Below are 27,500 nucleotides of genomic sequence, written 5' to 3'. Positions count from 1 at the left end.
ATCATCATTTTGTAACTAGTCCACTGCAGGACAAGGCCTCACACGTCTTTCTACTTACATCTGTATATGGTCTTTGTATGCCCGTCTATACCCGCATATTTTATGAATATATAAATACACACGCATATGTATATATATATATATATATATATATATATATATATATATATATATATATACATACATAATTTGTGAATGTTACTTTACGTTTTTATTACTATTATTACTTGCTTAGCTACAACCCTAGTTGGAAAAGCAGGATGCTATGACCACATGGGCTCCAACATGGAAAATAGCTCAGTGAGGAAAGGAAACGAGGAAAAAAATTTAAAAGTAACAGCATTAAAATAAATATATCCTATTTAAACTATAAAAACTTTAACAAAATAAGTGGGAGAGAAATAAGATAGAATAGTGTGCCCGAGTGTACCCTTAAGCAAGAGAACTCTAACCCAAGACAGTGGAAGACCATGGTACAGAGGCTATAGCACTACCCAAGACTAGAGAACAATGGTTTGATTTTGGAGTGTCCATCTCCTAGAAGAGCTTCTTACCATAGAAAGATAATTTCTTCTACCCGTACCAAGAGGAAAGTGGCCACTGAACAATTACATTGCAGTAGTTAAAGCCACTTTTAGAGAAGAAGAATTGTTTGGTAATCTTGGTGTTGTCAGGTGTCTGGGGACAGAGGAGCATAGGCCAGACTATTCGGTGTATGTGTAGGCAAAGGGAAAGTGAACCGTAACTCAAGAGAAGGAACCAGTCGAAGGATCCCATAACTAGCGGTAGTATCTCAACGGGTGGCTGGTGCCCTAGCCAACCTACTACCTCTATGAATAGACATATAATGAAAAACCTAGAAGTGTCCAAAAATTGAAGATAAAGTCTCCTGGGACAAACTTAGCTCCAGAAAGTTTTAAGAATAACAGGAAAACTGTATTTACGTTTCTCTAATCACCATTTGGTGTAGACATATGTTTCGAATCAGATTTTTTACGTGGCTCTTCATCAGGGCTACGCCGGTTGAGCAATGAAATTACACTTCATTATTTGGATATACTTAGATATAGCTTAGGTGGAGAGAGGGCTTGGGCGCTGATCATATGTATATATGGGCATTATCCTGCTTTATAGGGCAATGCCACTGTCCATTACCTCTGTCATTCATGAGCGGCCTTTAAACCTTCAAACCTTTAAATGGATTGGTGTGCAGAAACCACAATTTGTCATAATGAAAGGCACTGCTCCAAATGTAATCGACTTAGAGATTGATATAGGTCTTAGATCTAGATTTCTGAGGGAAAGAGTAAGCGGCATAATTCACTCCGCATTGAACAAGAGATGACGTACCTGAAGAACCGACGTCTATCCAGGTACGAAAATGGAACCGTAATACACACACACACACACACATATATATATATATATTATATATATATATATGTATATATATATATATATATATAAATTATATATTAGATATACAGTATATAGATAGGTAGATAGATAAACATGTATAAATAAATTTTTATGCATTCAAATTAATTTGTTTGTATGCATATATATGATACACATATATACATCCATACATACATACATACCTTTTTCTGAGTACCTGGGAATTCAATAAACCAATAACACGATTATTAACATTTTGCAAGAAACCACCAGCCATTTCTATAACCAATCCAGCTGGACAAAAAACAACAGCAAAACAACAAAAACAGCAACAACACGATCTCCTCGCAGGAGAGATGGATACAGGCTAAGGGGAGCAATTTAACCAAAACGTCTTTTCCACATAAGGCAAGGAGAGGACCTCTCTCCCTAGCCATGGACTCTAGCTGCAGACATCATCGTATAATTCAAAGCTTCTTCTTTGCCAAGGATCGTCGACCCTCCTCTTTTCCTCCTCCTCCTCCTCCTCCTCCTCTTCGTCTTCTTTTAGAGGCGCCGCTAACGGGAACCTTAGAAGTGGAAACATTCGGTAACCCGGAGGCGTTGAAGATACAGGAGGGGAAAATGAAACAAATTTGGATTGCTAAAATAGAATTTGGAACGATATTTCAGGGTGGAATGTAGGGAGGGATAAGGCAGTAACTCAGGAGGACAAACTGCCATAAATATAAGGAAATGGAGGGGCAAAAGTCGGGTAGTTAAACATAGCTGTAGAGTGAAAATATTAAAATTGATATCGTAATGCTCGGATGAAAATTGAAGAGATTCGAATGACTATAAAGCGAGAAATTTGATGATAATAGAATAGTAAAAGAGGGAAACCAAGAAAGATTAAAATGATAGGGGAAAATGGAACGTTAATATAGGGAAAGAAACTGGATATTCAAAATACAATACAGGGAAAAATAGAAAAAATAGATGAAGACTAAATCGTTAGTTGAAATAACACAGGAAGAAATTTGAGTAATGACACCAAACATGAAAATGAAACTACAATTTATTGAAGAAACTGGAAAATGAAACTCCAACAATGGGGAAAAACTTGGTGAAAAAATTAAACTACATCGAAGCGGACGAAGAACCGCATCTCCAAACCAAGTTTCGGAAAAAGGGAGTGCCTACTCAACGCGATCTATGGCTTAATGAAATCTGTTGTTATTGATGTTTTTGTTATATAACTTCTCTCCTTCAACGACCATTTTTTGGAAGGTTCTCATTCTGTTTTCCATGAAGTACAGTTTTCAGTCCTTCCAAAGGCATGTTTGTTTATTAATTCACTTCGGATATGGGTAAGCGAAAGGCCTTTATATCCTTTAATGGAAAAGGTCTTGATATTTTATGCATCAAGCGTCCACACCCATTACGTCTTATATAATAAGTCCGGGGAGCTTAACGCTCCAAGTTCACTTCAAGAATATATCCAACTGTAATTCGCCGCGACTGCAATTGACCTCCAAAGGTCATAAACGATTTAAAAATACCTTTTATTGCGGTCTGTACACGAGGCCTCATTACTGCAACGAGTGTGATGGTGGTACATTCGCGTTTTGATTAATCAAGGAGACGTCGTAAGAGGAGTTTAACATCCCATGAAGGCTTTTTATGACACGGCTAGTTTTATCTCCAGGGTGTTGGCTGCTCTATGACTGCGTTTGTTTATAGTAAGGGGTTTTAGCGAAGAAGGAATCTTGTATAGAAACAGAAGGCGAAGGAAGGATGGTTGCATTTTGATGTGTGAATACCGGCTTCTCTTTTGAGAGAGAGAGAGAGAGAGAGAGAGAGAGAGAGAGAGAGAGAGAGAGAGAGAGAGAGAGAGAGACCGGCTTCTCTTTTGAGAGAGAGAAAGAGAGAGAGAGAGAGACCGGCTTCTCTTTTGAGAGAGAGAGAGAGAGAGAGAGAGAGAGAGAGAGAGAGAGAGAGAGAGAGAGAGAGAGAGAGTTGTAATATATTCATTAAAAATCAATAGATTTAACGTAGATATTTGCTTTTAAAGAAGAAAATACGCCTTGATATTTTTAGTTCTAATAATTGACTTTCTGTACGTGCATGAGAGAGAGAGAGAGAGAGAGAGAGAGAGAGAGAGAGAGAGAGAGAGAGAGAGGAGAGAGAGAGAGAGAGAGAGCGAGCGAGCGAGCGAGCGTAATAGTATTTTCATTAAAAATCCATAGATTTAACGTGGATATCTGTTTTTTAAAGAAGAAACAACGAATTCATATGTTTAGTTCTAACATTTGCTCTTGTGTATGAGAGAGAGAGAGAGAGAGAGAGAGAGAGGAGAGAGAGAGAGAGAGAGAGAGAGCGTTCGCTAACTGTACGCCGCCCACGCAAGCGCTCTACGACCTGAGATTATTACCTGCTGCAAGTTAACAGAGGCGCCCTCACGCCCACGGCTGGCTACGAAGGGGTCAGAATACTTGTTGAAGTTTCTCTGGGAACAGGGAGCTAATGTGTGTGTGGGCGTAGTAGAAGAAGAAGAATAGCTCTCTCTCTCTCTCTCTCTCTCTCTCTCTCTCTCTCTCTCTCTCTCTCTCTCTCTCTCTCTCTCTCTCTCTCTCTCTCAACGGTGCTCTTTTAAGTGCTTCGTAAAGAACAAGGGCAAAAGAGGTGGAGTTCGAGTCTGTAGTTCTTCTTGGGTCATGTTTTCCGGATGATCGGATTCCAGGAAGTATTTTGTATATTTATATATATACATACACACACACACACATATATATATATATATATGTATATATATGTATATATTCATATATAATTTATGATAAACACATATGTATAATGTATTGATATGAATATATGTATATACAATATACATATTCATATTTATTCTATATACACATGGATAAATGTATATACATAGGAATGTTATTATATATATTTGTAGATATGTATATATATATATATATATATATATATATATATACATATATATATGCATGCATAAATGTCTGTATATATTTGAATATATGTATACACACAGTATGTATTATATCTAACATATAATCATGCATATATATATATATATATATATATATATGTGTGTGTGTGTGTGTGTGTATACATTTATATATGTATGTGTATGTGTTTATTTAGATGGAAAACTAATAAACTTTCTGGCCCCCCCCCCAAATGGAAGTACCATCTGTCCATCTGTCATCAATTGTAAAAAATTAAATTCTTTGGCAGGGTAAAAGTAAATTCCCAAAAGTATATTTTCCTAAAAAGTATAAAACTAAAATTAAGAAATAAAGAGAAAAATAATCACATGAAAGGCGAGGTGGTAACACCAGCTCTGTACAGTCGGACGTAGGGAATCCTGGTACACCTTGATCTGAGGGAGTGCACCCGTTCACACCCTCACTGCTTGGCGAGTTCCTATGTGTAGTCCCGCCCACCACTTCTTCCGTATATCCTTGGTTTTTGTTCAAGAGTGCAATTACTGGATGAGATAGGGTTAATATATATGATTAACATTCTAGACTTGCACGAGCCTTATCTTTATCTATATTTGACTGCTAAGATAGAAGGGACGTCTTATGGTAGATATAGATAGACTTCGAGGAATAGATAATCCATAAGTGAGTGTATTTAGGCATTTTTAATTAATTTGATAAGAGAGAAAGTTTTTGAAGTTTATATAGGAAATATTTATTTTAATGTTACTCTCCTTGAAATTTTATCTTTCCTTGTTTCCTTTCCTCACTGAGCCATTTTCCCTTTTGGAGCCCCTGGGCTTATAGCATCTTGCTTTTCCAACTAGGGTTGTAGCTTAGCAAGTAATAATAATAATATATCAACAAAGATTATCCTCTGTAATTGTGCTAATGATTTTATTTATAGGTGTATGCTATTTTGTTTGTTGATTTTTTTATTGATATTTGCTATTGTCGTTTTTATTTTTAATGGTTTTTTTCTGGATTCGTTGTTTAAATATCTTCTAATCTGGAGCTTTCTGTTTAATAATAATTATGATAATAGTAATAATAATAATGATAAAAATAATGATAAAAATAATAATAATAATAATAATAATGATAATGGAACTAAGATTACTATCTAAAAGACGTTTAAGTCTCGGACTTTACATAATGATAATTATAGGACTAAGATCCCTATCTTAAACACGTTGAAGTTTCCGACCTGACATAACGATAATAATAGAATTAAGATAACTATCTAAAAGACGTTTAAGTCTCCGACTTGACTATGATGATAATAGAATTAAGATCACTATCTAAATGACGTTCAAGTCTCCGACTTGACATAATGGTAATGATTGAGCTAAGATCACTATCTAAAACACGGTGAAGTCTGGAAACTGACAAAATGATAATGATAAAATTAAGATCACCATCTACAAAACGTTGAAGTCTACGTCCTGACATGATGATGATAATAGAATTAAGATCACCGTTTAAACCACGTTGAAGTCTCTGACTTGACATTGTATAAGACCAGAGGAAATCTAAAATCCAAATCCGTATGGGAGAAGAGCCTTCAGTGAACTCTACGCGGTACGCTGTACGCATTATGTAAAGGTCTTTGTGGCTATTTTTGGCCCCTCAATGCACCCACCGCATAGCTTTCTACTTTACTACCGTTCCCTCTTATTTTCTTGCATTTTGCTGTCCAACCTCTCTAGCTTTATTTCAGATTACAATTGCGTAAATGGTTAGAAAATAGCGCTAAATGATCTTAATGAGAAAAGAAATGCGCGTATATCTCTTTTGTTTACTAATAACATTTAGGTGCTTTCCCCTTACTTCTGTTATCACATTTCTATATCCATTTGTTTCTCTTATGACGGAATACCATTAGGTGTCCACTTCCACCCACCTCCATTGGAAATAAGGATAAGCCCTATGTCAAAGTTCATGCAAAAGCAAAGCTAAAAAATATACAGCATCATCCTTGACTTTGAAAGCACCCACTTGTTTTCTGAAAGCATCAATACTTTGACAGGTCATCAAAATGTAATCTCTCAAAGCACAAACAACATTTTCTCATATCACTAATACATTTTCTCAAAGCACCAACTCACTTTTCACATCACTAAGACATTTTCTTAAAGCACCAACTTATTTTATCTTAGTTTCAACACATTTTCTGTAAGCAACCAACACATTTCATAAAAGCACAACCACATTTTCTCAAAGCACCTACTCACATTTTCAAAGCATTAACACTTTGAAAGCACCAACACATTTTATAAAAACACAACCACATATTCTCAAAGCACCAACTCACATTTTCATAGCATTAACATTTTGAAAGCACCAACACATTTTCCCAAAGCAACCAATTCATTTCATAAAATCACCGACACATTTTCTCAAAGCAGAACCACATTTTCTCAAAGCACAACCACATTTTCTCAAAGCACAACCACATTTTCTCAAAGCACAACCACTTGGCAAAAGCCAAGCAAACTCACGTAAAAAGCAGAGCTATACAAATCGCCTTTTCGCAAGACTCACGAATAGATAAGGACGAAAATCATTCGGTTTTAGAGGTGATTTTAGCCCTTGTTTACAGAAGCCACTCCTGGCCGAGGCGGGAACTCCTACCAGAGCGAAACATTTATCATAGTTGGGGAGAAGATGTTTATGACTTTATAATAAGTTAAATATTGGGCGTTCAATATGGATATCGCGTGATTATTTGCTTTTCCATGTTTAGAAGGAGATGTATAGATAGCGAGAGAGAGAGAGAGAGAGAGAGAGAGAGAGAGAGAGAGAGAGAGAGAGAGAGAGAGAGAGAGAGAGAGAGGCACACAAAAGAAACTATGGAAATCAAATTCATCACAATATTTCAACCAATTCGAACTCACGACCTAGATGAAGGCCAATATGTATTGGTTATGTATTGGTTGAAATATTGTGATGAAGTTGATTTCCATAGTTTCTTTTATGGGCTTTTTAAGGGTACACATATATGAAGGATATATATATATATATATATATATATATATATATATATATATATATATATATATATATTTATATATATACTGTATACATATATATAATTGTATCTATAACTAAAACAGAGGGTGGCTTCTGAGAAATAAATAAGATAAACAGCAGATCCATAATTCATCTTTTAACTGCTGAGTCGTGCACAAATCCTTTGAATTTGTAGGTGTATGTATGTATGTATGTATGTATGTATGTATGTATGTATGTATGTATGCAATACCAAGACAAACCACGATAATATCTTTAATGATATCCTGCTTAGATCAGTCTAAGAGGAACTAGAAATTACAGTGTAGACATATCTGAAATCAACATTACATTAAGAAGAAGGCCACTGGACACTTTGTACGGTAATTCTTCGACTTGCTTGTTTGGTTACACCTTGCAAATCTTCCCAAGAGATGGCGCTGGGAGACTCGCCTAGTGATTTCCTAGTTCTAGAGTGTAATTACCCTCTAAGCAAATGACTACCGCTCATGCAATTTCATTTGCACGCCAGAAATTGCTATCTTCAGCCATTCGTTTGGTTAGCTACTGCTTGCACTGCTCGGGGAGTATATCATTTATAGCGTTGCAATTTGTGATCTTCCATTTTGAGAATGTTCTTGTTAAAGACAGTCTCTCGTATCCTCTTGTGTATAGCGATGACCTGAAATTTGAGGGAGGGATGTGGTTATGTTAGAATGTCATCTTTATTGAATATTTTCCAATATTTCCTGATATTTTTATATATTTCTGTGGTTTTATTTTATTTTCAAATATATTTCCTCGCGTTTGTTTTTGTTCTGGTCATGAAATCTCTTAACCCATCGTCGCCAACTTACAAAGTGAGAGAGAGAGAGAGAGAGAGAGAGAGAGAGAGAGAGAGAGAGAGAGAGAGAGAAAAATAAATATTGCACTTTTCAACATAGCAATAGCTGACGGCCCTATGTAGGAGGAAAGAAACGACGACGCCTTTGTTCCAACCAGTTCTAATGTTCTTGGGCCAATAGCCTCTTGTCAGGCAAGGAAGAGGCCGGGTCTTTCTTAGGTCAATGTTCTCTTGACAGGCTGGAGTAGGTCTTGCCCTTCCCAGGCCCATGGTCTTTTGTCAGGTCAGAGAAAACCGGATCCTTCTTAGGGCATTGGTTTCTTGTCAGGCAAAAGAAAGCTAGGTTTTTCTTAGGTCAATGGTGTCATGGCAGACAAGAGGAGGTTTGGTCTTTCTTAGGTCAATGGTCTCATGGCAGAACATAGGAGGCTGGGTCTTTCTTAGGTCAATGGTCTCATGGCAGACAAGAGGAGGTTTGGTCTTTCTTAGGTCGATAGTCTCATGGCCGACAAGAAGATGCTTGGTCTTTATTAGGTCGATGGTCTCATGGCAGACAAGAAGATGCTTGGTTTTTCTTAGGTCAATGGTCTCATGGCAGACAAGAGGAGGCTGGGTTTTTCTTAGGTCAATGGTCTCATGGCAGACAATAGGAGGCTGGGTCTTTCTTAGGTCAATGGTCTCATGGCAGGCAAGAAGAGGCTTGGTCTTTATTAGGTCGTTGGGCTCATGGCAGACAATAGGAGGCTGGTTCTTTCTCAGGTCAATGGTCTCATGGCAGACAAGAAGAGGTTTGGTCTTTCTTAGGTCAATGGTCTCATGGCAGACAATAGGAGGTTGGGTCTTTCTTAGGTCAATGGTCTCATGGCAGACAAGAGGAGGCTTGGTCTTTCTTAGGTCAATGGCCTCATGGCAGACAATAGGAGGCTGGGTCTTTCTTAGGTCAATGGTCTCATGGCAGACAAGAGGAGGTTTGGTCTTTCTTAGGTCAATGGTCTCATGACAGACAATAGGAGGCTGGGTCTTTCTTAGGTCAATGGTCTCATGGCAGACAAGAGGAGGTTTGGTCTTTCTTAGGTCGATGGTCTCATGGCAGACAAGAGGAGGTTTGGTTTTTCTTAGGTCAATGGTCTCATGGCAGACAATAGGAGGCTGGGTCTTTCTTAGGTCAATGGTCTCATGGCAGACAAGAAGAGGTTTGGTCTTTCTTAGGTCAATGGTCTCATGGCAGACAAGAAAATGCTTGGTCTTTATTAGGTCGATAGTCTCATGGCAGACAAGAGGATGCTTGGTCTTTCTTAGGTCAAAGGTTTCATGGCCGACAAGACGATGCTTGGTCTTTATTAGGTCGATGGTCTCATGGCAGGCAAGAGGAGGCTTGGTCTTTCTTAGGTCAATATTTCATGGCAGGCAAGAGGAGTCTAGTTTTTTCTTATATCAATGGTTTCATGGCAGACAAGAGAAGGCTTGGTCTTTCTTAGGTCAATGGTCTCATGGCAGGCAAGAGGAGGCTTGGTCTTTCTTAGGTCAAAGGTCTCATGGCCGACAAGACGATGCTTGGTCTTTCTTAGGTCGATGGTCTCATGGCAGGCAAGAGGAGGCTTGGTCTTTCTTAGGTCAATGGTCTCATGGCAGACAAGAGAAGGCTTGGTCTTTCTTAGGTCAATGGTCTCATGGCAGGCAAGAGGAGGCTTGGTCTTTCTTAGGTCAAAGGTCTCATGGCCGACAAGACGATGCTTGGTCTTTCTTAGGTCGATGGTCTCATGGCAGGCAAGAGGAGGCTTGGTCTTTCTTAGGTCAATGGTCTCATTGCAGACAATAGGAGGCTGGGTCTTTCTTAGGTCAAAGGTCTCATGGCAGACAAGAGGAGGCTTTGTCTGTATTAGGTCAATGGTCTCATGGCCGACAAGACGATGCTTGGTCTTTATTAGGTCGATGGTCTCATGGCAGGCAAGAGGAGGCTTGGTCTTTCTTAGGTCAATATTTCATGGCAGGCAAGAGGAGTCTAGTTTTTTCTTATATCAATGGTTTCATGGCAGACAAGAGAAGGCTTGGTCTTTCTTAGGTCAATGGTCTCATGGCAGGCAAGAGGAGGCTTGGTCTTTCTTAGGTCAAAGGTCTCATGGCCGACAAGACGATGCTTGGTCTTTCTTAGGTCGATGGTCTCATGGCAGGCAAGAGGAGGCTTGGTCTTTCTTAGGTCAATGGTCTCATGGCAGACAATAGGAGGCTGGGTCTTTCTTAGGTCAAAGGTCTTATGGCAAACAAGACGATGCTTGGTCTTTCTTAGGTCGATGGTCTCATGGCAGACAAGAGGAGGTTTGGTCTTTCTTAGGTCAATGGTCTCATGGCAGACAAGAGAAGGCTGGGTCTTTCTTAGGTCAATGGTCTCATGGCAGACAAGAAGAGGTTTGGTCTTTCTTAGGTCAATGGTCTCATGGCAGACAAGAAAATGCTTTGTCTTTATTAGGTCGATAGTCTCATGGCAGTCAAGAGGAGACTTGGTATTTCTTAGGTCGATGGTCTCATGGCAGACAAGAGGAGGCTTTGTCTTTCTTAGGTCAAAGGTCTCATGGCCGACAAGACGATGCTTGGTCTTTCTTAGGTCGATGGTCTCATGGCAGGCAAGAGGAGGCTTAGTCTTTCTTAGGTCAATGGTCTCATGGCAGACAATAGGAGGCTGGGTCTTTCTTAGGTCAAAGGTCTCATGGCAGACAAGAGGAGGCTTTGTCTGTATTAGGTCAATGGTCTCATGGCCGACAAGACGATGCTTGGTCTTTATTAGGTCGATGGTCTCATGGCAGGCAAGAGGAGGCTTGGTCTTTCTTAGGTCAATATTTCATGGCAGGCAAGAGGAGTCTAGTTTTTTCTTATATCAATGGTTTCATGGCAGACAAGAGAAGGCTTGGTCTTTCTTAGGTCAATGGTCTCATGGCAGGCAAGAGGAGGCCTGGTCTTTCTTAGGTCAATATTTCATGGCAGGCAAGAGGAGTCTGGTTTTTTCTTATATCAATGGTTTCATGGCAGACAAGAGAAGGCTTGGTCTTTCTTAGGTCAATGGTCTCATGGCAGGCAAGAGGAGGCTTTGGTCTTTCTTAGGTCAAAGGTCTCTTGGCCGACAAGACGATGCTTGGTCTTTATTAGGTCGATGGTCTCATGGCAGGCAAGAGGAGGCTTGGTCTTTCTTAGGTCAATATTTCATGGCAGGCAAGAGGAGTCTGGTTTTTTCTTATATCAATGGTTTCATGACAGACAAGAGAAGGCTTGGTCTTTCTTAGGTCAATGGTCTCATGGCAGGCAAGAGGAGGCTTGGTCTTTCTTAGGTCAAAGGTCTCATGGCCGACAAGAAGAGGTTTGGTCTTTCTTAGGTCAATGGTCTCATGGCAGGCAAGAAGAGGCTTGGTCTTTATTAGGTCAATGGTCTCATGGCAGACAATAGGAGGCTTGGTCTTTCTTAGGTCAAAGGTCTCATGACCGACAAGACGATGCTTGGTCTTTATTAGGTCGATGGTCTCATGGCAGGCAAGAGGAGGCTTGGTCTTTCTTAGGTCAATGGTCTCATGGCAGACAATAGGAGGCTGGGTCTTTCTTAGGTCAAAGGTCTTATGGCAAACAAGACGATGCTTGGTCTTTCTTAGGTCGATGGTCTCATGGCAGACAAGAGGAGGTTTGGTCTTTCTTAGGTCAATGGTCTCATGGCAGACAATAGGAGGCTGGGTCTTTCTTAGGTCAATGGTCTCATGGCAGACAAGAAGAGGTTTGGTCTTTCTTAGGTCAATGGTCTCATGGCAGACAAGAAAATGCTTGGTCTTTCTTAGGTCAAAGGTCTCATGGCAGACAAGAAAATGCTTGGTCTTTCTTAGATCAAAGGTCTCATGGCCGACAAGATGATGCTTGGTCTTTATTAGGTCGATGGTCTCATGGCAGGCAAGAGGAGGCTTGGTCTTTCTTAGGTCAATATTTCATGGCAGGCAAGAAGAGTCTGGTTTTTTCTTATATCAATGGTTTCATGGCAGACAAGAGAAGGCTTGGTCTTTCTTAGGTCAATGGTCTCATGGCAGGCAAGAGGAGGCTTGGCCTTTCTTAGGTCAAAGGTCTCTTGGCCGACAAGACGATGCTTGGTCTTTATTAGGTCGATGGTCTCATGGCAGGCAAGAGGAGGCTTGGTCTTTCCTAGGTCGATGGTCTCATGGCAGACAAGAAAAGGCTTGGTCTTTATTAGGTCGATGGTCTCATGGCAGACAAGAGGAGGCTTTGTCTTTCTTAGGTCAAAGGTCTCATGGCAGACAAGAGAAGGCTTGGTCTTTCTTAGGTCAATGGTATCATGGCAGTCAAGAGGAGGCTTGGTCTTTATTAGGTCGATGGTCTCATGGCAGACAAGAGGAGGCTTTGTCTTTCTTAGGTCAAAGGTCTCATGGCCGACAAGACGATGCTTGGTCTTTATTAGGTCGATGGTTTCATGGCAGGCAAGAGGAGGCTTGGTCTTTATTAGGTCGATGGTCTCATGGCAGACAAGAGGAGGCTGGGTCTTTCTTAGGTCAATGATCTCATGGCAGACAAGAAGAGGTTTGGTCTTTCTTAGGTCAATGGTCTCATGGCAGACAAGAAAATGCTTGGTCTTTATTTGGTTGATAGTCTCATGGCACACAAGAGGATGCTTGGTCTTTCTTAGGTCAAAGGTCTCATGGCAGACAAGAGGAGGTTTTGTCTTTCTTAGGTCAAAGGTCTCATGGCCGACAAGACGATGCTTGGTCTTTATTAGGTCGACGGTCTCATGGCAGGCAAGAGGAGGCTGGGTCTTTCTTAGGTCAATATTTCATGGCAGGCAAGAGGAGTCTGGTTTTTTCTTATATCAATGGTTTCATGGCAGACAAGAGAAGGCTTGGTCTTTCTTAGGTCAATGGTCTCATGGCAGGCAAGAGGAGGCTTGGTCTTTTTTAGGTCAATATTTCGTGGCAGGCAAGAGGAGTCTGGTTTTTTCTTATATCAATGGTTTCATGGCAGACAAGAGAAGGCTTGGTCTTTCTTAGGTCAATGGTCTCATGGCAGGCAAGAGGAGGCTTGGTCTTTCTTAGGTCATAGGTCTCATGGCCGACAAGACGATGCTTGGTCTTTATTAGGTCGATGGTCTCATGGCAGGCAAGAGGAGGCTTGGTCTTTCTTAGGTCAATGGTCTTATGGCAGACAATAGGAGGCTGGGTCTTTCTTAGGCCAAAGGTCTCATGGCCGACAAGACAATGCTTGGTCTTTCTTAGGTCGATGGTCTCATGGCAGACAAGAGGAGGTTTGGTCTTTCTTAGGTCAATGGTCTCATGGCAGACAATAGGAGGCTGGGTCTTTCTTAGGTCAATGGTCTCATGGCAGGCAAGAGGAGGCTTGGTCTTTCTTAGGTCATAGGTCTCATGGCCGACAAGACGATGCTTGGTCTTTATTAGGTCGATGGTCTCATGGCAGGCAAGAGGAGGCTTGGTCTTTCTTAGGTCAATGGTCTTATGGCAGACAATAGGAGGCTGGGTCTTTCTTAGGCCAAAGGTCTCATGGCCGACAAGACAATGCTTGGTCTTTCTTAGGTCGATGGTCTCATGGCAGACAAGAGGAGGTTTGGTCTTTCTTAGGTCAATGGTCTCATGGCAGACAATAGGAGGCTGGGTCTTTCTTAGGTCAATGGTCTCATGGCAGACAAGAAGAGGTTTGGTCTTTCTTAGGTCAATGGTCTCATGGCAGGCAAGAGGAGGCTTGGTCTTTCTTAGGTCATAGGTCTCATGGCCGACAAGACGATGCTTGGTCTTTATTAGGTCGATGGTCTCATGCCAGGCAAGAGGAGGCTTGGTCTTTCTTAGGTCAATATTTCATGGCAGGCAAGAGGAGTCTAGTTTTTTCTTATATCAATGGTTTCATGGCAGACAAGAGAAGGCTTGGTCTTTCTTAGGTCAATGGTCTCATGGCAGGCAAGAGGAGGCTTGGTCTTTCTTAGGTCAATATTTCATGGCAGGCAAGAGGAGGCTTGGTCTTTCTTAGGTCAATGGTCTCATGGCAGACAATAGGAGGCTGGGTCTTTCTTAGGTCAATGGTCTCATGGCAGACAAGAAGAGGTTTGGTCTTTCTTAGGTCAATGGTCTCTTGTCAGGCAAGAGGAGGCTTGGTCTTTCTTAGGTCATAGGTCTCATGGCCGACAAGACGATGCTTGGTCTTTATTAGGTCGATGGTCTCATGGCAGGCAAGAGGAGGCTTGGTCTTTCTTAGGTCAATATTTCATGGCAGGCAAGAAGAGTCTGGTTTTTTCCTATATCAATGGTTTCATGGCAGGCAAGAGAAGGCTTGGTCTTTCTTAGGTCAATGGTCTCATGGCAGGCAAGAGGAGGCCTGGTCTTTCTTAGGTCAATATTTCATGGCAGGCAAGAGGAGTCTGGTTTTTTCTTATATCAATGGTTTCATGGCAGGCAAGAGAAGGCTTGGTCTTTCTTAGGTCAATGGTCTCATGGCAGGCAAGAGGAGGCTTGGTCTTTCTTAGGTCAATATTTCATGGCAGGCAAGAGGAGTCTGGTTTTTTCTTATATCAATGGTTTCATGGCAGGCAAGAGAAGGCTTGGTCTTTCTTAGGTCAATGGTCTCATGGCAGACAAGAAGAGGTTTGGTCTTTCTTAGGTCAATGGTCTCATGGCAGGCAAGAGGAGGCTTGGTCTTTCTTAGGTCATAGGTCTCATGGCCGACAAGACGATGCTTGGTCTTTATTAGGTCGATGGTCTCATGCCAGGCAAGAGGAGGCTTGGTCTTTCTTAGGTCAATATTTCATGGCAGGCAAGAGGAGTCTAGTTTTTTCTTATATCAATGGTTTCATGGCAGACAAGAGAAGGCTTGGTCTTTCTTAGGTCAATGGTCTCATGGCAGGCAAGAGGAGGCTTGGTCTTTCTTAGGTCAATATTTCATGGTAGGCAAGAGGAGGCTTGGTCTTTCTTAGGTCAATGGTCTCATGGCAGACAATAGGAGGCTGGGTCTTTCTTAGGTCAATGGTCTCATGGCAGACAAGAAGAGGTTTGGTCTTTCTTAGGTCAATGGTCTCATGTCAGGCAAGAGGAGGCTTGGTCTTTCTTAGGTCATAGGTCTCATGGCCGACAAGACGATGCTTGGTCTTTATTAGGTCGATGGTCTCATGGCAGGCAAGAGGAGGCTTGGTCTTTCTTAGGTCAATATTTCATGGCAGGCAAGAAGAGTCTGGTTTTTTCCTATATCAATGGTTTCATGGCAGACAAGAGAAGGCTTGGTCTTTCTTAGGTCAATGGTCTCATGGCAGGCAAGAGGAGGCCTGGTCTTTCTTAGGTCAATATTTCATGGCAGGCAAGAGGAGTCTGGTTTTTTCCTATATCAATGGTTTCATGGCAGGCAAGAGAAGGCTTGGTCTTTCTTAGGTCAATGGTCTCATGGCAGGCAAGAGGAGGCTTGGTCTTTCTTAGGTCATAGGTCTCATGGCCGACAAGACGATGCTTGGTCTTTATTAGGTCGATGGTCTCATGGCAGGCAAGAGGAGGCTTGGTCTTTCCTAGGTCGATGGTCTCATGGCAGGCAAGAAAAGGCTTGGTCTTTATTAGGTCGATGGTCTCATGACAGTCAAGAGGAGGCTTGGTCTTTATTAGGTCGATGGTCTCATGGCAGACAAGAGGAGGCTTTGTCTTTCTTAGGTCAAAGGTCTCATGGCAGACAAGAGAAGGCTTGGTCTTTCTTAGGTCAATGGTCTCATGGCAGTCAAGAGGAGGCTTGGTCTTTATTAGGTCGATGGTCTCATGGCAGACAAGAGGAGGCTTTGTCTTTCTTAGGTCAAAGGTCTCATGGCCGACAAGACGATGCTTGGTCTTTATTAGGTCGATGGTCTCATGGCAGGCAAGAGGAGGCTTGGTCTTTATTAGGTCGATGGTCTCATGGCAGACAATAGGAGGCTGGGTCTTTCTTAGGTCAATGATCTCATGGCAGACAAGAAGAGGTTTGGTCTTTCTTAGGTCAATGGCCTCATGGCAGACAAGAAAATGCTTGGTCTTTATTAGGTTGATAGTCTCATGGCAGACAAGAGGATGCTTGGTCTTTCTTAGGTCAAAGGTCTCATGGCAGACAAGACGATGCTTGGTCTTTATTAGGTCGATGGTCTCATGGCAGGCAAGAGGAGGCTGGGTCTTTCTTAGGTCAATATTTCATGGCAGGCAAGAGGAGTCTGGTTTTTTCTTATATCAATGGTTTCATGGCAGACAAGAGAAGGCTTGGTCTTTCTTAGGTCAATGGTCTCATGGCAGGCAAGAGGAGGCTTGGTCTTTTTTAGGTCAATATTTCGTGGCAGGCAAGAGGAGTCTGGTTTTTTCTTATATCAATGGTTTCATGGCAGACAAAAGAAGGCTTGGTCTTTCTTAGGTCAATGGTCTCATGGCAGGCAAGAGGAGGCTTGGTCTTTCTTAGGTCATAGGTCTCATGGCCGACAAGACGATGCTTGGTCTTTATTAGGTCGATGGTCTCATGGCAGGCAAGAGGAGGCTTGGTCTTTCTTAGGTCAATGGTCTTATGGCAGACAATAGGAGGCTGGGTCTTTCTTAGGTGAAAGGTCTCATGGCCGACAAGACGATGCTTGGTCTTTCTTAGGTCGATGGTCTCATGGCAGACAAGAGGAGGTTTGGTCTTTCTTAGGTCAATGGTCTCATGGCAGACAATAGTAGGCTGGGTCTTTCTTAGGTCAATGGTCTCATGGCAGACAAGAAGAGGTTTGGTCTTTCTTAGGTCAATGGTCTCCTGGCAGACAAGAAAATGCCTGGTCTTTATTAGGTCGATAGTCTCATGGCAGGCAAGAGGAGACTTGGTATTTCTTAGGTCGATGGTCTCATGGCAGACAAGAGGAGGCTTTGTCTTTCTTAGGTCAAAGGTCTCATGGCCGACAAGACGATGCTTGGTCTTTATTAGGTCGATGGTCTCATGGCAGGCAAGAGGAGGCCTGGTCTTTCTTAGGTCAATATTTCATGGCAGGCAAGAGGAGTCTGGTTTTTTCTTATATCAATGGTTTCATGGCAGACAAGAGAAGGCTTGGTCTTTCTTAGGTCAGTGGTCTCATGGCAGGCAAGAGGAGGCTTGGTCTTTCTTAGGTCAAAGGTCTCATGGCCGACAAGACGATGCTTGGTCTTTATTAGGTCGATGGTCTCATGGCAGGCAAGAGGAGGCTTGGTCTTTCTTAGGTCAATATTTCATGGCAGGCAAGAGGAGTCTCTTTTTTTCTTATATCAATGGTTTCATGACAGACAAGAGAAGGCTTGGTCTTTCTTAGGTCAATGGTCTCATGCCAGACAAGAGAAGGCTTTTTCTCTCTTAGGTCAAAGGTCTCATGGCAGGCAAGAAGAGGCTTGGTCTTTCTTAGGTCAATGGTCTCATGGCAGGCAAGAGGAGGCTTGGTCTTTCTTAGGTCAATGGTCTCATGGCAGACAAGAGGAGGTTTGGTCTTTCGTAGGTCATTAGTTTCATGGCAGGCAAAAGGACACTTGGGCTTTCTTAGGTCAATGGTCTCATGGCAGGCAAGAGGGGGCTTGGTCTTTCTTAGGTCAATGGTCTCATGGCAGAGAAGAGGAGGTTTGGTCTTTCGTAGGTCATTAGTTTCATGGCAGGCAAAAGGAGACTTGGGCTTTCTTAGGTCAATGGTCTCATGGCAGGCAAGAGGAGGCTTGGTCTTTCTTAGGTCAATGGTCTCATGGCAGACAAGAGGAGGTTTGGTCTTTCGTAGGTCATTAGTTTCATGGCAGGCAAAAGGAGACTTGGACTTTCTTAGGTCAATGGTCTCATGGCAGGCAAGAGGGGCTTGGTCTTTCTTAGGTCAATGATCTCATACCAGAAACGAGGAGGCTTTGTCTTTCGTAGATCAATGGTGTTATGGCAGGCAAGAGGAGGCTTGGTCTTTCTTAGGTCAATGATATCATACCAGAAACGAGGAGTCTTTGGCCTTCGTAGATCAATGGTTTCATGGCAGGCAAGAAGAGGCCTGGTCTTTCTTAGGTCATTAGCCTCATGTCAGGCAAGAGTAGGTTTGGTCTTTCTTAGGTCAATGGTCTCATGGCAGACAAGAGAAGGCTTTTTCTCTCTTAGGTCAAAGGTCTCATGGCAGGCAAGAGGAGGCTTGGTCTTTCTTAGGACAATGGTCTTATGCCAGACAAGAGGAGACTTGGTCTTTCTTAGGTCAATGATTTCATGGCAAACAAGAGGAGGCTTTGTCTTTCTTAGGTCAATGGTTTCATGGCAGGCAAGAGGATGTTTGGTCTTTCCTATGTCAGTGGTCTTATGGCGAGCAAGAGAAGGCTTTGTGTTTCTTAGGTCAATGATCTCCTGGGAGACAAGAGTAGGCATTGTCTTTCTTAGAGCAATGGTCTCCTGGCAGACAAGAGGAGGCTTGGTCTTTTTTAGCTCAATGGTCTCATGGCATGCAAACGTAGGCTTGGTATTTTTTAGGTCAACGGTCACATGGCAGGTAAGAGGAGGCTGGGACTTTCTTAGGTCATTAGTTTCATGGCAGGCAAAAGGAGGCTTTGGCTCTCTCATGTCAATGGTCTCATGGCAGGTAAGAGGAGGCTTGGTCTCTTCTAGGTCAATGGTCTCATGGCAGGCAGGAGGAGGCTTGGTCTTTCCTAGATCAATGATCTCATAGCAGACAAGAGGAGGCTTGGTCTTTCTTAGGTCAATGGTCTCATGGCAGACAAGAGGAGGCTTGGTCTTTCTCAGGTCAATGGTGTCATGGCAGGTAAGAGGAGGCTTGGTCTTTCTCTGGTCAATGGTTTCATGGCAGGTAAGAGGAGGCTTGGTCTTAGGTCATTGGTCTCATGGCAGGCAAAAGGAGGCTTGGTCTTTCTCAGGTCAATGGTCTCATGGCAGGTAAGAAGAGGCTTGGTCTTTCTCATGTCAATAGTCTCATGGCAGGTAAGAGGAGCCTTGGTCTTTCTTAGGTCATTAGTCCCATGGCAGGAAAAAGGAGGCTTGGTCTTTCTCTGGTCAATGTTCTCATGGCAGGTCAGAGGAGGCTTGGTCTTTCTCAGGTCAATGGTCTCCTGGCAGGTAAGAGGAGGCTTGGTCTTAGGTCATTGGTCTCATGGCAGGCAAAAGGAGGTTTGGTCTTTCTCAGGTCAATGGTCTCATGGCAGGTAAGAAGAGGCTTGGTCTTTCTCATGTCAATAGTCTCATGGCAGGTAAGAGGAGGCTTAGTCTTTCTTAGGTCAATGATCACATAGCAGGTGAGAGGAGGCTTGGTATCTCCTAGGTCAATGGTCTCATGGTAGGCAAGAAGAGACTTGGTCTTTCTCAGGTCAATGGTCTCATGGCAGATAAGAGGAGGCTTGGTCTTTCTTAGGTCAATGGTCTCATGACAGGCAAGAGAAGGCTTTGTCTTTCTCAGGTCAATGGTCTCATGGCAGGCAAGAGGAGGCTCGGTCTTTCTCAGGTCAGTGGTCTCATGGCAGGCAAGAGGATGCTTTGTTTTTCTCAGGTCAATGGTCTCATGACAGGCAAGATGAGTCTTGGTCTTTCTTAGGTCAATGGTCTCATGGCAGGCAAGACGAGGCTTGGTCTTTCTTAGATGAATGGTCACATGACAGGCAAGATGAGTCTTGGTCTTTCTTAGGTCAATGGTCTCATGGCAGGCAAGAGGAGACTTGGGCTTTCTTAGGTAGATGGTCTCATGGCAGGCAAGAAGAAGCTTGGTCTTTCTTAGGTCATTAGTCTCATGGCAGGCAAGAGGAGGCTGTCATTCTTAGGTCATTAGTCTCATGGCAGGTAAGAGGAGGCTGTCTTTTTTAGGTCAATGATCTCATGGCAGGAAAGAGGAGGCTTGGTCTTTCCTAGGTCAATGGTCTCATGGCAGACAAGAGGAGTCTTGGTCTTTATTAGGTCAGTGGTCTCATCACAGGCAAGAAAAGGCTTGGTCTTTCCTAGGTCAGTGGTCTCGTGGCAGGCAAGAGAGGGATTGTTCTTTCTTAGGTTTTTAGTCTCATGGCAGGCAAGAAGAGGCTGGGCCTTTCTTAGGTCAATGGTCTCATGGCTGACAAGAGAAGCCTTGGTCTTTCATAGGTCAATGGTCTCATGGCAGGCAAGAGGAGGCTGGGTGTTTCTTAAATCATTAGTCTCATGGCAGACAAGAGGAGGCTGGGCCTTTCTTAGGGCAATGGTCTCATGATAGGCAAGATGAGACTGGTCCTTTCTTAGGTCAATGTTCTCATGGCAGACATAATTTGGTTAATGATGTTGAAAAAGACATCTTTGGCAACAATGTCTATGGATAAATGCATCATTAACCAAAAATATCTATTGACAATTAATTCGTTACCCAAAAATATCTATTGACAATTACCTCGTTACCCAAAAATATCTATTGACAATTACCTCGTTACCCAAAAATATCTATTGACAATTACTTCGTTACCCAAAAATATCTATTGACAATTACCTCGTTACCCAAAAATATCTATTGACAATTACTTCGTTACCCAAAAATATCTATTGAGAATTACCTCGTTACCCAAAAATATCTATTGACAATCGCATCATTAACCAAAAAGCATCTGTTGACAAGCCTAAACCAAAACCATCTCTAGACAAACGCATCATCAACCAAAAAGATTTATTTACTCGGCACTCTGACCTTCAAATCTTCTTTACGTTTCCCCCAAAAAGACGAGATCTACAGTTAGTTCAACCTGTGCAAATATTTTTTTTTTTTCCGGGGCATTTTGCCACAGGCCCTGTAACAACAACGCCTCTGCCACCACTCCAACGATGTGGGATGTTCTTAAAGGAGAGAAGTTGACTACTCCACCCTTTGGAGAACATCTTTTTTTTTCTTAAAACGAAAGAGATTTTTTCTGTGTTTATAGTTCAGTTGGAAACTTGGTCATTGAACTTTTGCTGGAAGTGACACGTGAACTCTTGTATGGTACATACAAACACGCACACATATACAGGATGTATGTTGTATATATGCATCTATATATATATATATATATATATATATATATATATATATATATGTATATATATATATAAATATATACATATATATACATATATATATGTATATATATATATATATAGTCTCGTATATATAAACGTTTATACACACATTTATATATATATATGTATGTGTGTATATATATATATATATACATATATATATATATATATATACATATATATATATATATATATATATATATACATATATATATATATATATATATCGTGTATGTATATATATACATATATATATAAATATATATATATATATATATATATATATATATATACTCTCTCTCTCTCTCTCTCTCTCTCTCTCTCTCTCTCTCTCTCTCTCTCTCTCTCTCTCTCTCTCTATATATATATATATATATATATATATATATATATATATATATATATATATAAAGGAACTGATCTATTTTACTCGCCTATCTTGACAAATTTAATAAACGAATTAACTTAATTTGTCGGTCATTAATAATACTTAAAAAACTGTTTCACAGTCAAAAGACAAAAAATTAAATATATAAACAAACAAAACACCAACAGCTAAAATTTTTCTACCACAGCTATGCAGACAAGAAAACACAAAATGCTAATATACAGAGTCTGCAATTTTCTTTTATTGCAAGCCCATGATAGCAGAGCCCTTGCAGCCATGCATTCGTGATGCAATATGCTCGTATCATTAATCATTGGCCCTCTGGACCTGTCTATACTGAAGGGGCCCTCACACGAGGACTCGTAAATCAGTTCGTGAAGGAATCGTCTGATTGTATGTTTTTGCCTTTTTTGGAATACAGAAGTTTTATTTGTCATAAAAAATGTCTTATATGTTTTTGTATATGTAAATACATAATTACTCAACATAATCCAGCAACAACAACAACAACAACAACAACAACAACACACAGGGTTTGATGTTTACCAGGAACGGTTTGGAGTATATATTTACCATGGACGGTGTACGCGTATATATTTATGAGGGACAGTGCAAGCGTCAATCTTTCCAGGGATGGTGCACGTGTATATATTTACTACGGATGGTGCAGGCGTATATATTTACGAGGGACGGTGCATTCCTATATATTTACAAGCGACAGTGCAAGCGTATATACTTACGAGGAACGATGCACGCTTATATAATTACGAGGGACGGTGCAGGTATATATAATTACCAGGAACGGTGCATGCGTATATATATCACGGTATCTTAACCTGTATTTCTATGGGTAGGTTTCTAGCCTCACGTCCTTTCTTGTGACCCTAGTAAATACTGGTACCCATTTAATAGGCAAACTTGGGGCTGGTAGGCCGTGACTGGTCCACCAGCCTACCAAACGTGAGTCAAAAGCTTCAGCTCTATGTAACTTGCACAAAGAAAGTGAATTATGTATCAGGTGTTTTGTTGACTATAGTGGGTCGCAGAGTTGATAAAGAAATTCATTGAAGTAGCAGATTCTCTCTCTCTCTCTCTCTCTCTCTCTCTCTCTCTCTCTCTCTCTCTCTCTCTCTCTCTCTCCTCTCAAAGTGAAATTGAAGAGATACAACACCACTCGATGTGGTAATTTCCTTACATGCAAAATAGCAAATACATGGAACAGACTTTCAGCGGAGGTAGTGAATAGTAACACAGTAAAGGAGTTCAAGAATAAGTTAGACAAGATCATAAAAACTCTAAACGTTTAAACTAATTCGCTCTAACCCAGAGCAAATGGAGTTTCCGCGGATGGATTAAAAATTCATTGAGACATCCATTATCCTTGTAACTCTCTCTCTCTCTCTCTCTCTCTCTCTCTCTCTCTCTCTCTCTCTCTCTCTCTCTCTCTCTCTCTCTCTCTCCTATTATAAATCTACTTTTATGAAGTAACTGTGATGTTAGACTATCCCTTTATATATATATATATATATATATATATATATATATATATATATATATATATATATATATATGTGTGTGTGTGTGTGTTACATGAAGTTTTTTTTATAATCCTAAGCCAGTTTATATGAGGATCTCTCTCTCTCTCTCTCTCTCTCTCTCTCTCTCTCTCTCTCTCTCTCTCTCTCTCTAAGAGACTTCGTGACTCCCCAAGGTGTTTACAAGCTCTATCTCGCCCAAAATCAGCCTCCCGGAAGCATCACGAGCCGAAATATGGCCGAACATTTCACCCCTGAGTTGGCGTACAAGCGACCACTTGTTTGGAGGCAAGATAAAGCGGACGGGTTCTGGCGAGTCAGGAATTAAAAGCCGAGATAAGAGTTTCCTTTTTACTCCTTTTACTCCTTTTACTTTCAGCCAAAACACTCACGGAAGAGTGTTGTCTTCTTGGGCACGGATTAACAGTAAACAGGGGCCTATCAGCGTTCGTCATTAAGAGTGTATCTTCGGTAGGAGCTTCTGAGGACTAGGAGATGGAGCGATTAGGATTCTGAAGGGTGCTTGTCCTCGGCTTTTGTGAAACACGTTCGGATTGTCAGGTCCTGATAGGATACAAGTCTAACGGGACGTCGTACACGATAGTTAGCGCCTTTTTGATGAAGGATATTTTCTCTTACGCCTTTTCGGCTTTTTTTCAGTTCCGATTATAGATTATTTTGTGCTTTACGAGAAAGATAGAGGGTTGAAGAACAAGAGACCGGCTAAGGAAATATTTTCTGGACAGCTTAGTGGAGGATGTAAATGAGAATATAACACCTGGACAATTTATACAGTGCTAGAGACAGGACCAGCTGGGGCTAATTGACAGCCTTCGTTCAGGACATGACACCTAGATGACAAATAGATTATCGGATTTACCTTTATAAAGGACTTTTGAAAAAAAAATTTCATTTAGAATTTAACTTTTTAAAGAACTATTGATTTTTTTTTTCATTTTAATCTATAGCACTTTTATACATGAATTTAACTTTGTATTAGAAAACATAATACAAGAGATATTAATACACCAAGCTTTCAACTGGGCTCCACAAGGCACTAGAAGAGTTGGAAGACCTAGGTCCACATGGATGAGGATTATGATACATAAAGTAGGAGATGATGAATAGAGAATTATTGATTTAAAAGCTCAAGATAGAGACAACTGGCGACATCTAACCTAGGCCCTTTATGTATAATAGGCGTAGGAGGAAATGATGATGATGATGATTTGAAAACAGTAATTCTTTAGCTCAGAGAGGTGGCATTGGAAAGATACATATGGCGTGAATTCATTGAGACCCTATGTATCCCGTGGGTTTAAAGGTCACTCATGAATGGGAGAGGTAAGGGACAGTGACATTGCCCTATCAAGCAGGACAATGTCCTAGAGACCGACCATATTGCATGTGATCAGCGCCCAAGCGAGGACCAAGGAGGGCGAGGGAATGGGCTGCTGATGACTAACCAGGTAAACCTATAGGCTTCCCCAAACCCCCCATCCACAACTCACAAGGAGAATGAAGTTGCAGCGACTAAAGGAACTAACGAGTTTGAGCGGAACTCGAACCCCAGTGTGGCATTCACCAGTCAGGGACGTTACCACATCGTCCACCACAACCCTAAATAAGTAATTATTGATATATATTTTGCATTTTATCCTAATTTAGGAAATCTTCTTTTAGAGGCACTTTTAGAAGAAGAAAAGTCTTTTAGCATATTATGTATATGAATAGTATGTGTGTATGCATACGTTTGTACTTTTTACGGTATACGCAACTTACCAAGATTTTCTTAACAAATCTCAAATTCTGACGAAGTTTCAAAAAAAGAAAAAAAAATTGAGAAATCGCTGACTGCAAATCTGCTATTAAACACTCTTGAGAGAGAGAGAGAGAGAGAGGAGAGAGAGAGAGAGAGAGAGAGAGAGAGAGAGAGAGAGAGAGAGAGAGAGTCTAAAGTACTTGGATTACATCCAAATCAACAAAAAGAACAATGCTGTCAGCGCAAGGACTATTTTAGAACCCCAGAGAGAGAGAGAGAGAGAGAGAGAGAGAGAGAGAGAGAGAGAGAGAGAGAGAGAGAGAGAGAGGCTAAAGTACTTGGATTATATCCAAATCAACAAAAAGAACAATGCTGTCAGTGCAAGGACTATTTTAGAACCCCAGAGAGAGAGAGAGAGAGAGAGAGAGAGAGAGAGAGAGAGAGTCTCATACTGGTAATTTGAAAGGTGAAAGTGAATGGTAGAAAGGGATAAGAATTAAAAGCTTTTTCTATTTACTTTTATGTACTGTACTTCCCTTTTTGTAACTATTCTTCCGATTGGAGTTTTGTAATTATACATTGGCTAATGACTGACCAAAATATCATTCTCCATACTGCTTTAGCTTTGCATATTCTTATTATTTTCGTTTTCATTATTTTTACCTCTGCCAAGTAAGATGGAAGGAGGTTATGTTTTACCCCCTGTTTGTATGTGTGTGCGTGTATTTGTTTGTGAAGAGACTAATGAAACTTGCAGAGATTATCTGTTATGTAAAAAGCTGGAAATGATTAAATCTTAGAAGGTCAAGGTCACGGTCAAGCAAAATGTCCAATTCACGTAATCAGCCATAAGTTTGAACATCGTTGTCACAGACCCTTCAAACTTAGTTCATATTTGAGTGTATGAAAATTTACGCCAATTAGTACATGTTAAGATCAAAGGTCAAGGTCACGGTCAAGCAAAATGTCCAATTCACGTAATCAGCCATAAGTTTGAACATCGTCGTCACAGACCCTTCAAACTTAGTTCATATTTGAGTGTATGAAAATTCACGCCAATTAATACATGTTAAGATCAAAGGTCAAGGTCACGATCAAGCAAAATATCCAATTCAGGTAATCAGCCATAAGTTTGGACATCGTTTTCACAGAGACTTTAAATTTGGTCATATTGAGTGTATGAAAATGCACGCTAATTAATACATATTAAGGTCAAACGTCAAGGTCACGGTCAATCAATTCACATAATCAGCCATAAGTTTTGGACATCGTTGTCACAGAGACTTTAAACTTGGTCATGTTGAGTGTATGAAAATCGACTCTAATTAATACATGTTAGGGTCAAAGGTCAAGGTCGAGAAATAAGCTGGCGCGGCGGAGGTCTGCTCTCTACTGAGTGCCCCTCTAGATTTCTAGTAGCCGTCATATTTATCTAACTGCAATTTTCTGCAACAGTTCATTGCAATATGCAGGATGTATTAATTGCGAAATCGTTTCCTAAAGAGTGGCAATTTCTCTTTTTGTAATAGACAAGAAAATTGTCTTTTTTTTTCTCTCTGGCTACATGACCCAAATCCCATACTGAAAAAAAAGTCTGATCATATACTCGTAATATACCCAGTGAAATCATAAAATGATCCGATCCTCAGCCACGCAAAGCACAAATGTTATTCGCCTGAATAAGACAAAATCGACCTTTGTCCGGTAATCTGCCGGACTGGGATTCGAGTCGCGCTGAAACTCAATAGTTGCTTGTAGTGTATGCAACCTCACCATCCTTGTGAGCTAGGGATTAGGTGTTTGGGGAAGACTATATGTCTACCTGCTGAGTCATCAGCAGCCATTGCCTAACCCACCCTGGTCCTAGCTTGGATGGAGAGGGGGCTAGGACGTATGGTCAGTCTCTAGGGCGTTGTCACAGTCTTTTGGCCATTGTCCTGCTATTTAGGGCATTATCACAGTTTATAGGGCATTGACACAGTCTCTAGGGCATTGTCCTGCTAGCTAGGGCAATGTCACAGTCTCTACGGCATTGTCCTACTAGCTAGGGCAATGTCACAGTCTCTAGGGTATTGTCCTACTAGCTAGGGCGTTGTCACAATCTCTAGGGTATTGTCCTACTAGCTAGGGTATTGTTACAGTCTCTAAGGTATTGTCACAGTCTCTAAGGTATTGTCCTGCTAGCTAGAGCTTTGTCACAGTCTTTAGGGCATTTTCTAGCTATCTAGGGCATTTTCACAGTCTCTAGGGTATTTTCCTGCTAGCTAGGGCATTATCATAGTCTTTAGGGCATTGTCCTGCTAGCTAGGACATTCACAGTTTCTAGGGCATTGTCAGTCTCTTGGGCATTGTCACAGTCTCTAGGGCATTGTCCTGCTAGCTAGGACATTCACAGTTTCTAGGACATTGTCAGTCTCTTGGGCATTGTCACAGTCTCTAGGGCATTGTCCTGCTAGCTAGGACATTCACAGTTTCTTGGGCATTGTCAGTCTCTTGGGCATTGTCACAGTCGCTAGGGCATTGTCCTGTTAGCTAGGACATTGTCACACTCTCTAGGGTATTGTTC

Source organism: Palaemon carinicauda, chromosome 32 (genome assembly GCF_036898095.1).
Source record: "Palaemon carinicauda isolate YSFRI2023 chromosome 32, ASM3689809v2, whole genome shotgun sequence".
Lineage (NCBI taxonomy): Eukaryota > Metazoa > Arthropoda > Malacostraca > Decapoda > Palaemonidae > Palaemon > Palaemon carinicauda.
This window is presented reverse-complemented; position numbering follows the sequence as displayed.